Source organism: Suncus etruscus, chromosome 12 (assembly GCF_024139225.1).
Source record: "Suncus etruscus isolate mSunEtr1 chromosome 12, mSunEtr1.pri.cur, whole genome shotgun sequence".
In the NCBI taxonomy this organism is placed as follows: domain Eukaryota; kingdom Metazoa; phylum Chordata; class Mammalia; order Eulipotyphla; family Soricidae; genus Suncus; species Suncus etruscus.
Genome location: NC_064859.1, coordinates 39818625 through 39829947, shown reverse-complemented (window position 1 = coordinate 39829947; position 11323 = coordinate 39818625).

The window sequence follows — 11323 nt, the reverse complement described above, 5'->3', positions numbered from 1 at the left end:
AAACCATAGAAATTCCTTATGAGTAAAAATATAAAAGGCAAATGTGTGATTTTGTGTAGTACTTTTAACATTATCACCACCTACATGTTCAAAGCTGTGCATGGCTAAGAAGGAAAACTCCAAATTCCTTACTACATCATATTTCACTTTAGTCTTGAGTTGGGCCTGGCTTCATGGAGACTGTTTATACCTTCTCTATGGAGGACAAGTATACAATAGTACAAAATTCATGGAATATATAGGCTATATCGTGAATTCAGTATAATAATAATATAAAACATTTTAATGCATTTTTATATTCTTTTTGTTTCATTTTTGTTTTTGGGCCACACTCAGTGACGCTCAAGGGTTTCTCCTGGCTATGCGTTCAGAAATCTCTTCTGGCTTGGGGGACCATATGGGATGCCAGGGGATCAAATCACTGTCAGTCCTAGGCTACACAGGCAAAGCCTTACCGCTTTGGCCCTTTAATGCATTTTTCTGATTATTCTCCATTATCCTCTGCATACCACTAATTGGTTTTTGAAGTCACTATGTATTTGGTCTTCAAAAATTATTCCATATTTAGACCATCTATAACACTTTTAAAATAGTCAATAATATTTAAAATAACACAAAAATTCTTAAGTTGTCATAAAATATGTGGGATTCTGTGAACCAGATAGGGTATAGGGGTTAAGCATTTGCCTTACATGCAGCTGACCCTGATTCTATTCTTGGAATTGCGTAAGATTTGAAAACTTCCAGGAATGATCCCTGAACATAGAGCCAGGAGTAATTCCCAAGCACTAACCAGGTGAGGTCCATCATGTCCGTCCCCCCACCAAAACTGACTCTACAGAAACTAAGGCCAGATAGGAATGATAACATGGTCCTAAAATGCCTTTAGTAAGAAATAAAGAGGAATCTTCTGATTAATCTCTAGTCAACAGAATATAATTATAACATTTAAGCATATTGAAACTTTCTCAAACAATTAATTAAACATATAACTTATTTCCTAGTGTGTAGGCATCTGTATTTGATTCTTAGATCACTGCCTGCTTTTCTTTCTCCCCTCACACCCTTTTTATTTTTCTCACACCCTTTTTGTGTTGTAAAAATTTACCCAGGCATGATGAAGGACCCACCTATGTTTAATTAACATTAGTGTCCTTAACCACTTCAACCAGGCTCCTCAGGTGAATTCTTTGTTCTGTTAACTCTGGCTAATAAAAGTCTGAGGGATGGGGCCGGGTAGGTGGCGCTGGAGGTAAGGTGTCTGCCTTGCAAGCGCTAGCCAAGGAAGGACCGCAGTTCGATCCCCCGGCGTCCCATATGGTCCCCCCAAGCCAGGGGCGATTTCTGAGCACATAGCCAGGAGTAACCCCTGAGCGTCAAACGGGTGTGGCCCAAAAACCAAAAAAAAAAAAAAAAAAAGTCTGAGGGAAAGGAGCCCTTCGAGAAGCTACTGGCTAGTTCAGTAAGATTCAAGAAGCTGCTCAACTTCCTGGTCCACATGCACCTTCTTCCAGGACTCCAGTCTGGACTGGTTTCTTTTTCAACATCCCCAGGGGCTGACCCATCCATTCTAGAGTTGGTCCAAATACAAACATGATGAATAGTGTAAACTTAGGCTGCAAGCAGCAGTCCCTGGGAAACCAACCCCCACAATAATGTAATTTTTCTTCTTTAGGGAGAATCACTTATCTGAAAATTAACTGATGTAAATTAGGTGAATATTACAAATTAACAACTAGGGTTTTTTTTATTTTAAATGCATATGTAGGTATTTATTTATTTTTGGTTTGGGGGCCACCCAGGTGATGTTCAGGGGTTACTTTGGCTATGTGCTCAGAAATCACTCCTGGATTGGGAGGACCATATGGGATGCCAGGGGATTAAACCGCAGTCCATCTTAATTCAGTCACGTGTAAGGCAAAAAAGCCTTACTGCTTGTGCCACCACTCAAGCCCTATATGTGGGTATTTAAACTATATACAAAGTAAGTTAATAAAAGATGTATGTGAGATCACAAAGGTAAGCTTAGCAGATATATTACAGCTTACTATCAATAGCCCGAGAAAGTCACCAGTTGCTACTCTCCAAAGAAGTCTTTTTTATCTAGCATTCTACTTACAGTTCTTTCATAAACCAAACAGCAATTCTTGGGGAATTTGGGAACTGGAGGGGCCACTTCCAATCTGTGATATGACCTAGTGATGTGGTACTCAGGGGCATTGTGTTAAGGAACACACAGGTCTGTACTCTGAGTGTAGTCACTTGGTAATAGGTATTGAATTCAGAGCCTCACAACCCTTTGGGTCATATCACTATTTGAAACATATCACTAGCACTAATATTTTTTGGTTTTTAAATGAATTGGGTGGAGTTATAAAATTGCCATTTATGTCATCAAAATGAGAGAATATTGATTTTATTGTAATATAATCCTATACTTATAATTAATAGCTATTGGTTATCAATATTCATATTCTAAAAATGACTTTAATAACATAGTTCAATCTAATGCAATTATCAGATATTAAGAGGCTATAAAAAGAAGCAACCCAGATGCCTGACAACGGATGAGTGGCTAAAGAAACTGTGGCATATAGACACAATGGAATACTATGCAGCCATCAGATAAAATGAAGTCATGAAATTTTCCTCTATATCGATCGACATGGAAACTATTATACTGAGTGAAATAAATCAGATGGAGAGAGATAAACACAGAATAGTCTCATTAATCTATGGGTTTTAATAAAAATAAGACATTATTGTAATAATACCCAGACACAATAGAGATGAGGGCTGGATGGAATGGTCTATGATATGAAGCTTACCACAAAGAGTGCTGAGTGCAGTTAGAGAAATAACTACACCAACAACTATCATGACAATGGTAGTGAACAAGAGAAACACAGTGCTTGTCTCTATGGGGAAGGAAAGAGATGGAGGGCATTGGTGGTAGAATGTTGCACTGGTGAAGGGAGGTTGTTCTTTTTTTTAAAACTAAAACGCAACTACAATCATGGTGCTTAAAGAAAGATAATTTTAAAAAGACTGTGTTGGAGTGATAGCAGTGTTAGGGCATTTGCCTTGCACACAGCTGATCCAGGACGAAGGGTGATTCACATCCGGGTGTCCCATATATTCCCCCAAGCCAGGAGCTATTTCTGCAATCATAGCCAGGAATAACCCTGAGCGTCACCTGTTATGGCCCCAAAACAAGACAAAAAAATTTTAAAAAGAGGCTATAAAAAGTTAGACCAGAGTAATAGTTCAGTGGGCTAGAGCATATGAATTGCATTATGCAGGCGACACAGGTTCAATTTTTGGCACTGCATGGTTTCCTAAGCACTTCTAGGAGTGAACTCTAACCCCCAAGTATTGAGATGGGAGTATCCTCTGAATACTGGCCTTAAAGCCAAAATCATCATCATCATCATCATCATCATCATCATCATCATCATCATCATCATTTGCTAGTGGAGCCCAGGGCTCTAAAATGAGGATCTGGTGAGATGCAGGTCTGAAAGCAAATGTTGAAGTAGGAAATAATCCACGCAGTGAAAAGATACAAGAACAGATTCAGGAAATGCAGCACTTAAGCAAGGAAGCAACCACAGAAGCTTTTTTCTCCTAAGAAGAAATGCAGTTTAGTGAAATAAGACAGAAGATGAACCTTTATCTTCCTCAGACCCCTATTTTTATTGACAAGAACCAGGCCACACCATAGGGTAGGAGAGGAATACCAAGTAGAGAATAATCCAATATCCCATCACCTGATCACACCCTAGGGTGAAGTATTGATTAGGGTAGGACCAGTAAACAAACATCTCCCCCTAATTGACTTTATAGAAAAACAAAATAATTCACATCTCATGATTCTAAAATTATGGCATATGCCCACGCACTTTATCTCCAACTCCATGTGAACAGACTGAATCAGAGTCAAACATGAAATAATCAAGACCAGGATGAGGGTGAAACACAGATTCTGGCAGTCTTCTACCTAGTATCTTCATCAAGCTGCCTGCCAGAACTGTTTTCATTGAGCACAGAGACCCCATCTAGGTGAGGCAGTAAGGACAGATGGCTCAGGCTAACCTTAGCCAGTACCAACCAGGTTTACATAATAATCTCTGTTTTGAGGTAAATATGTTGTAAATAAACAAAGGAACCAGGGATGATCTTTGTTTTAAGTAAAATAAGGTGTAACCCAACGATCATCTTTTTTTTTATTAATTTTTTTTGTTTGTTTGTTTTTGGGTCACACCTGGCAGCGCCCAGGGGTTACTCCTGGCCCTATGCTCAGAAATCGCTCCTGGCAGGCTTGGGGGACTATATGGGATGCCGGAATTCGAACCATCGATCTTCTGCATGAAAGGCAAATGCCTTACCTCCATGCTATCTCTCCGGCCCCTTATTAATTTCTTTATTTAAGCACTGTGGTTACAAAAATGTGCCTAGATGGGTTTCAGTTATCAAATGTATACCACCTTTCACCAGGGTAACTTTCCCACCACCAATGTTCCCTATTTTCCTCCTTCCCTTGCCTGTCTTTGTTACAGGCATTCTATTTCTCCCATTATCATTGTCATGGTTGTTGTCAGTGCAGTTATTTCTCTAATTGTGCTAACCACTCTTTGTGATAAGTTTCATATCATGGACTAGTCTTTCCAGCCCTCATCTCTATTGTCTTTGGGCATTATTAACATACTGTCTTTTATTTTTCTTAAATCCCACAGATCAATGAGACTATTCTGTTCCTCTGACTCTCCCTATGACTCATTTCAATCAATATAATAGTTTCCATGTCCATCATAAATATAGGTAAATTTAAATTTCATGACTTAATTTTTCCTAATAACTGCATAGTATTCCATCATGCAGATGTACCAGTTTCTTTAGCCACTCTGTTATTGAGCATCTGGGCTGTTTCCAGATTCTGACTATTGTAAATAGTGCTGCAATGAACACAGGGTATTTTGGGGTGTTTTTGTTTTTGTTTTTTGGGCCACACCCAGTAAAGGGTAATTTGGGGGGGGCACACCCATAGATGCTCAGGGGTTACTCGTGGCTATGCACTCTGAAATCGCTCATGGCTTCGAGGGCCATATGGGACGTCAGGGGATCGAACTACGGTCCATCCTAGCCTAGTGCTTGCAAGCCTTACCTCTAGTGCCACCACTCTCCAGCCCCAAAGAGTAATTTTTGTATTGTGTTTTTGTGTTCCTAGATATATCCCTAGGATGGTATTAATAGATCATATAGGAGCTCAATTTCCTGTTTTTTGAGGGATATCTATATTGTTTTCCATAAAGACTGGACTAGACAGCATTCTCACTAGCAGTGAATGAGAGTCCCTTTCTCCCCAGATCCACACCAGCAGTGATTGTTCTTTGTGATGTGTGCCAGTCTCTGTGGTATGAGATGATACCTCACTGTTATTTTGATTTGCATATCCCTGATGATTAGTGATGTGGAACATTTTTCATGTGCTTTTGGCCATCTATATTTATTTTTTTAATAATTTTTATTTTGTCCACAGTAGATGCAAATCTTTCACAGTAATATTTTAGGTACATAGTGACATTGAATTAGGGGCATTCCCACCATCAATGTTGTCCTCTCTCCACCCCTGTTCCCAATATGCATCCCATATCCCCACTTTTGCCCTCCCCCAGCTGCTAGTATAAGTGGTCCCCTCTATGTCTAGCTTGTTGCCATTTCCTCATTGTCAGGATGTCATATCAAAACTGGCCCTTGTTGGTGTCAGAGCAGTATTAAGAATGTCCCAGAGAGAGTTTGGTTCCTGGAGCTGTTGCGGTGAATGGTGTCAGTTCTATGTCTGAGATCTAGGGTTCAGGTTGGATGGTTTCTGTCTAATCACATGGAGTCTAAGTTGGGACCATATGATATATGTTCAAGGTGGGAGGTGCCCCTGTATTGTAAAATGTATGAGTTTTTATTCCTGGTTGATAAGAGCTTGTTTCTATATATAAAATTTCCCCTTTTTTAGTATGCCTGTACAAAAAGGAATGGTGCTATATTATATTGCTGGTGCATTTGGGGGTGAGAGTGTCAGGCTCCATCATCTCTGTGCCCTGAGCTTTAATCCCAGGCAAGACTTTTTCTTGTAGGTTTTTGTACCAAGCAGAACCAAGACATCATCTATATTTCTTATTTGAGAAAATGTATATTCATTTCTTCTTCCCATTTTTTTGTTTGTTTTTGGGCCACACTAGGCTACACTCAGGGGTTACTCCTGGCTCTGCACTCAGAAATAGCTCCTGGTAAGCTCGAGGACCATATGAGATGCTTAGAATTGAACCTAGGTCTAACCTGGGTCAAACCCATGCAAGGCAAACACCCTACCACTGTGCTACTGTTCTCGCCCAACTTCTCCCCAGTTTTTATGGGGTTCCAGAAATGATTCTTTTTTTTTTTTTTTTTTTGTGGTTTTTGGGTCACACCCGGCAGTGCTCAGGGGTTACTCCTGGCTCCATGCTCAGAAATTGCTCCTGGCAGGCACAGGGGACCATATGGGACGCTGGGATTCGAACCGATGACCTCTTGCATGAAAGGCAAACACTTTACCTCCATGCTATCTCTCCAGCCCCCAGAAATGATTCTTTTTAAAAAAGAATCACTTTTTTTTTTTTTTTGGATCACACCCGGCAGCACTCAGGGGTTATTCCCTGGCTCTATGCTCAGATATCACTCCTGGCAGGCTCTGGCCTGGCCGGGATTTGAACTACCATCTTTCTGCAAGCCAGGCAAACACCCTACTTATATGCTATCTCTCTGGCCCCCAGAAGCAATTCTTGAGTGCAGAGCCAGAAGTAACCTCTGAGCACTGCCTTGTGTGGCCCCAAAACCAAAACCAAAAAAAATGTGTAAGGGAATTGTGGAATACAACTGCCCACCATCCTTCAAGGAGACTAAAATTTACTCTTCTTTTAAGGAAATAAATCCACAAGCCTGTCTCTCTCTTCACTCCCCTCCCCTCCCACCCTTTTTCTCCCTCTTTCCTCCATCTCACTTCTTTTCCCCTCTCTCCCTTTCTCTCATTTTTCAGCCACTCCCAATGGTGCTCAGGAATTAGTCTTAATTTCTACCTGCTGTGCTATCCTCTGCCCCCTGCTTAAGGTACTCATAAACTGCTATCTCTTCCACTAAACCATATTTCCACACATAAAAGCCAGCAGTCCTGCCTCAAGCACTACTCAAAACTGTAGCTCCACCCATAACCAGTTTCTGCCCAGAGTCCATGGTCTTGGACATCAAGAGATCAGAGGGCTTCCTGGATGTGCTCCGAACTAGATAGAATAACAGGGATCAAATCCAGGTCAGCTGTGTATTGATCTATCTGTCCAGCCCTGCACATATACTTCCCATATATTCTGCCTATATTTTGTAAGGCATACATATACTGTTATAAATATCCAAATGGCCCTTAGAAGAAAAAGGTTCCTCACCACTGCAAATGCTTGTAATACAAAACCCAGTTCCAATAATCAAAAATGACTTTGGGACTTTCCAGATGTACTCTTAAAAAAGGGAATGAAATGGGAAAGGGGTTGCAAAATTGTTCCTGCTCAAAATTGCTGGAGTGAATGTATTATTTTTTCAGTATATAAAGCTCTTAAAGAACAAACAACTACTATTGTGGGTTTTTTTTTTTAATCTAAAAAAAATATTAAGTCCAGACTGAATTCCTGAGAATGGTTTCAATTTCTGCCTAGCTACAGTAATATTTTAATGGCTACCAGGACTCCTGCCTGTAATCTACAAACTTGCTTGGAGTCAGTCATCCTGGGTCCTATTACTGCTCTACAATTAACTCTTTGTGTGTCTGTATCATCATTTCTCAAATGAGCTTAGTACTTCCCTACCTCTGTATAGGTGGCCGTAAAGTTACAATGAAAGGAAATGTAAAAGTCCTTTGAAAATTTAAAAGAAAAATAAAACCAGACACAGTTAACTCCTCACAAAAACATATTAACAAAGAACCTTAAAGTTGTTTGATGCCTTTTTCTACTTTTAATGACATGATTTGTGTAGAGTGGAACCATTTGTCACTAAACTTATAGTCATTCACTACTAGTAGTTCAGAGAACAAATGTGTTCTATGATCACATACTAGAGGCAATTAGTATTAGAACGTAGTTCTAATACTAGTACTAAAAATACTAGAAGCAATTAGTAACTTCAGAGGCTTAATTTGTACAAAATCTCTTTCTACTAAACAGTGAATCAAACATTTAACAATCACTGCAATAGGCTTCCATGACTGAAGTTGTTATGAAACACACACACACATACACACACACACACACACACACACACACACACACACACACACAACCCTAGACTCTTTTCAGAGATCCTGCAGGTTTAATTACAAAAGGAGGGAAAAATTAAAGCATTACACAGAACATTTTTTCCCAAAATACTTTGTGACAGAACCAGATGGACTGAATTAGTTAAAATAGTTTAATATCCAATAGAAGAGTCGCTGAGAAATGAAATAGCATAAAGAAAAGTTGGAATATTGCTAATACATAGATTTTTCTTTCAGAATTCTTCAGGCAGGGCATTTGCTTTGCATGTGGCTGGCTCGGGTTTGATCCTTGGCATCCCAAGCACTACCAGGAATGACCCCTGAGCATAGAGCCATGAGTAACTCCTGAGCACTATGGGTATGCTCTTCCTGCAATAGTAATGTTACCATCATCTTCCTCTTCTCGCTCTCTTTTTTGGGGGAGGGGCACAACCCATGGTGTCCAGGTGTTACTCCTGGCTTTGTGCTCAGAAATCCTGGCAGGTTCGGGAGACCATATGGGATGCTGGGGCTTGAACCCGGGTTGGCCATATGCAAGGCAAAAAAACCTACCTGCTTTACTATTGTTCTGGCCCCCACTTTATACTTTTCTTAAAGTGTCTTTCTTTTTATATATATATTTCAAATAATCAAAGGAGATTAGTTGAGTCCTTTCTGTAACACTATCCCTTACAAAGTTATTCAGTGGCCGTATTTTGTCTTTTTGGTTTTTGTTTGTTGGTTTCTTTTTGGACTATACCTGGTGATTTATCAGGGCTTACTACTGACTCTGAATTCAGGGATCACCCCTGGAGAGCTTGGGGACTGAACTTGAGTTGGCTACATGCAGGGCAAGCATCCTACTCTAGTATCTAGTAGTATCTCTCCAGCCCAATTTTATTGTGATAATTGTCAGGGGTTTTTTTTGGTTGTTGTTGTTGTTGTTTTTGAGCCACAATCCCTTGTGTTCAGGGGTTACTCCTGGTTGTGTACTCAGAAATCATTACTGGCAGACAAAGGGGACCATATTTTATCTTGTTCAATTGCCTATTTTAGTTTCTATTCCCCCAATATGATTACTTATTCTACAATTTCTTTAACCATTTATTATTAAGAGCAATACCATATTTTGTATAAATTTTAAAGGAAATTTTATACTTGTGTCTATTAGGGTTCCTTGTTGTTGGTCAGATCACAATGTACACAACAAAGTGAATCACAAACAAATATATAGAAATAACTTTATCTTCTGAAATGTAAACAACTCACTATTGAACAATTAGTGTGTCAGAGAGGGAATAAAAGAGTAAATGAAAAAATTCCTGGAAAAAATGAGAAGAAAGACACAAATGATCAGCATTTGTGGGACACAGCAAAAGTAGAATTAAGAGAAAAATTGTTAACTTAGCCATAGTTCATAAAGAAGGAAGAAAAGATCTCCATAAGTAACTTAATGGCATAGCTCAAGAAATGGAAAAATGACCAACAAAATAAGCTGAAAACAGGCAGGACAAGGAAAATAATAAAACTTAGAGCAAAAATTAATGAAATGGAAACCCCAAAACAATTCAGAGGATTAGTGAAAGCAAGAGTTTATTCTTTAAAGATATAAATAAGATAAAAATACTATTAGCAAGACTAACAAAGAGAGAGAAACTTAATAAACTGAATCAGAAGTGAAAAAGGGGTATCTCTACAGATATACAGAAAATCAAAGAGATTACTTTGAAAATCTTTATGCCAGAAAATGAGAGAACCTAAAAGAAAGGGATACATTTTTGGAATCCTATAGTCTCCAAAGTTGAACCAAGATGATCTGAAATACCGGAACAGACCCATCACTATTACAAAAATTGAAATGGTAATTAAAAATCTTTAAAAACAAAAACAAATAGGGGCTTGAATGATGGTGCTGCAGTAGGGCCTTTGCCTTGCAAGTGGCTAACCTAGGACGGATCATAATTCAATCCCCATATAGTCCCCCAAACCAGGAGCAGTTTCTGAGTGCATAGCCAGAAGTAACCCCTGAACATCACCGGGTGTGACCCAAAAACAAAACAAACAAACAAAAACCAAAAAAAAAAAAAAAAACAAAGAAAAACAAGAGTCCAGGCCCATTCACAGGTGAATTCTTTCAAATCTTTAAAGAGAATCTACTGCCAATCCTTTTCAAAATCTTTTAGGAAATTGAAGATCCAGAAGCACTCCCACACAGCGTTTATGAAGTTAAAATCATCCTGATACCAAAAGCACACAGACATTATACAAAATATAGTTAAAGGACAATATTCTTGTTGAACACAGATGCATGCAAGGATCCTCAATAGAATACTAGCAAATAGTATCCAACAACTTATCAAGGATATATACTATGACCAAGTAGGTTTCATTTCAGAGATGCTAGGAAAGTTTTACAAACAATAGTCAATCAATGTAATTCACTATATCAGTAAAAGAAATATAAAATTCATGATCATATAAATAAATGCAGAGAAAGTATTTTACAGAGTCCAGCAATCATTCCTGATTAAAAATTCTCAACAAAATGGGAACTGAAGGAACTTTTCTCAGTATAGTCAAAGCCATTTACTACAATCCCACTGCAAACACTATACTTAATGTGAAAAAAAAAAACTAGTAGTTTTTCCTATGAGATCTGATACAAGACAAGGTTTCCCTTATTGCCATGTCTATTTAATACCGTACTTGAAATTCTTGCCATAGTAATTAGGCAAGAAAAAGTTATCAAGGGCATCCAAACAGGAAAGGAAGAAATCAAGCTCTCACTGTTTGCAGATGGTATGATACTATACTTAGACAGTCCTTAAGACTCTACAGAAAAGGGCCCGGAGAGATAGCCCAGTGGCATTTGCCTTGCAAGCAGCCAATCCAGGACCAAAGGTGGTTGGTTCGAATCCCGGTGTCCCATATGGTCCCCTGTGCCTGCCAGGAGCTATTTCTGAGCAGACAGCCAGGAGTAACCCCTGAACACTGCCAGGTGTGGCCCAA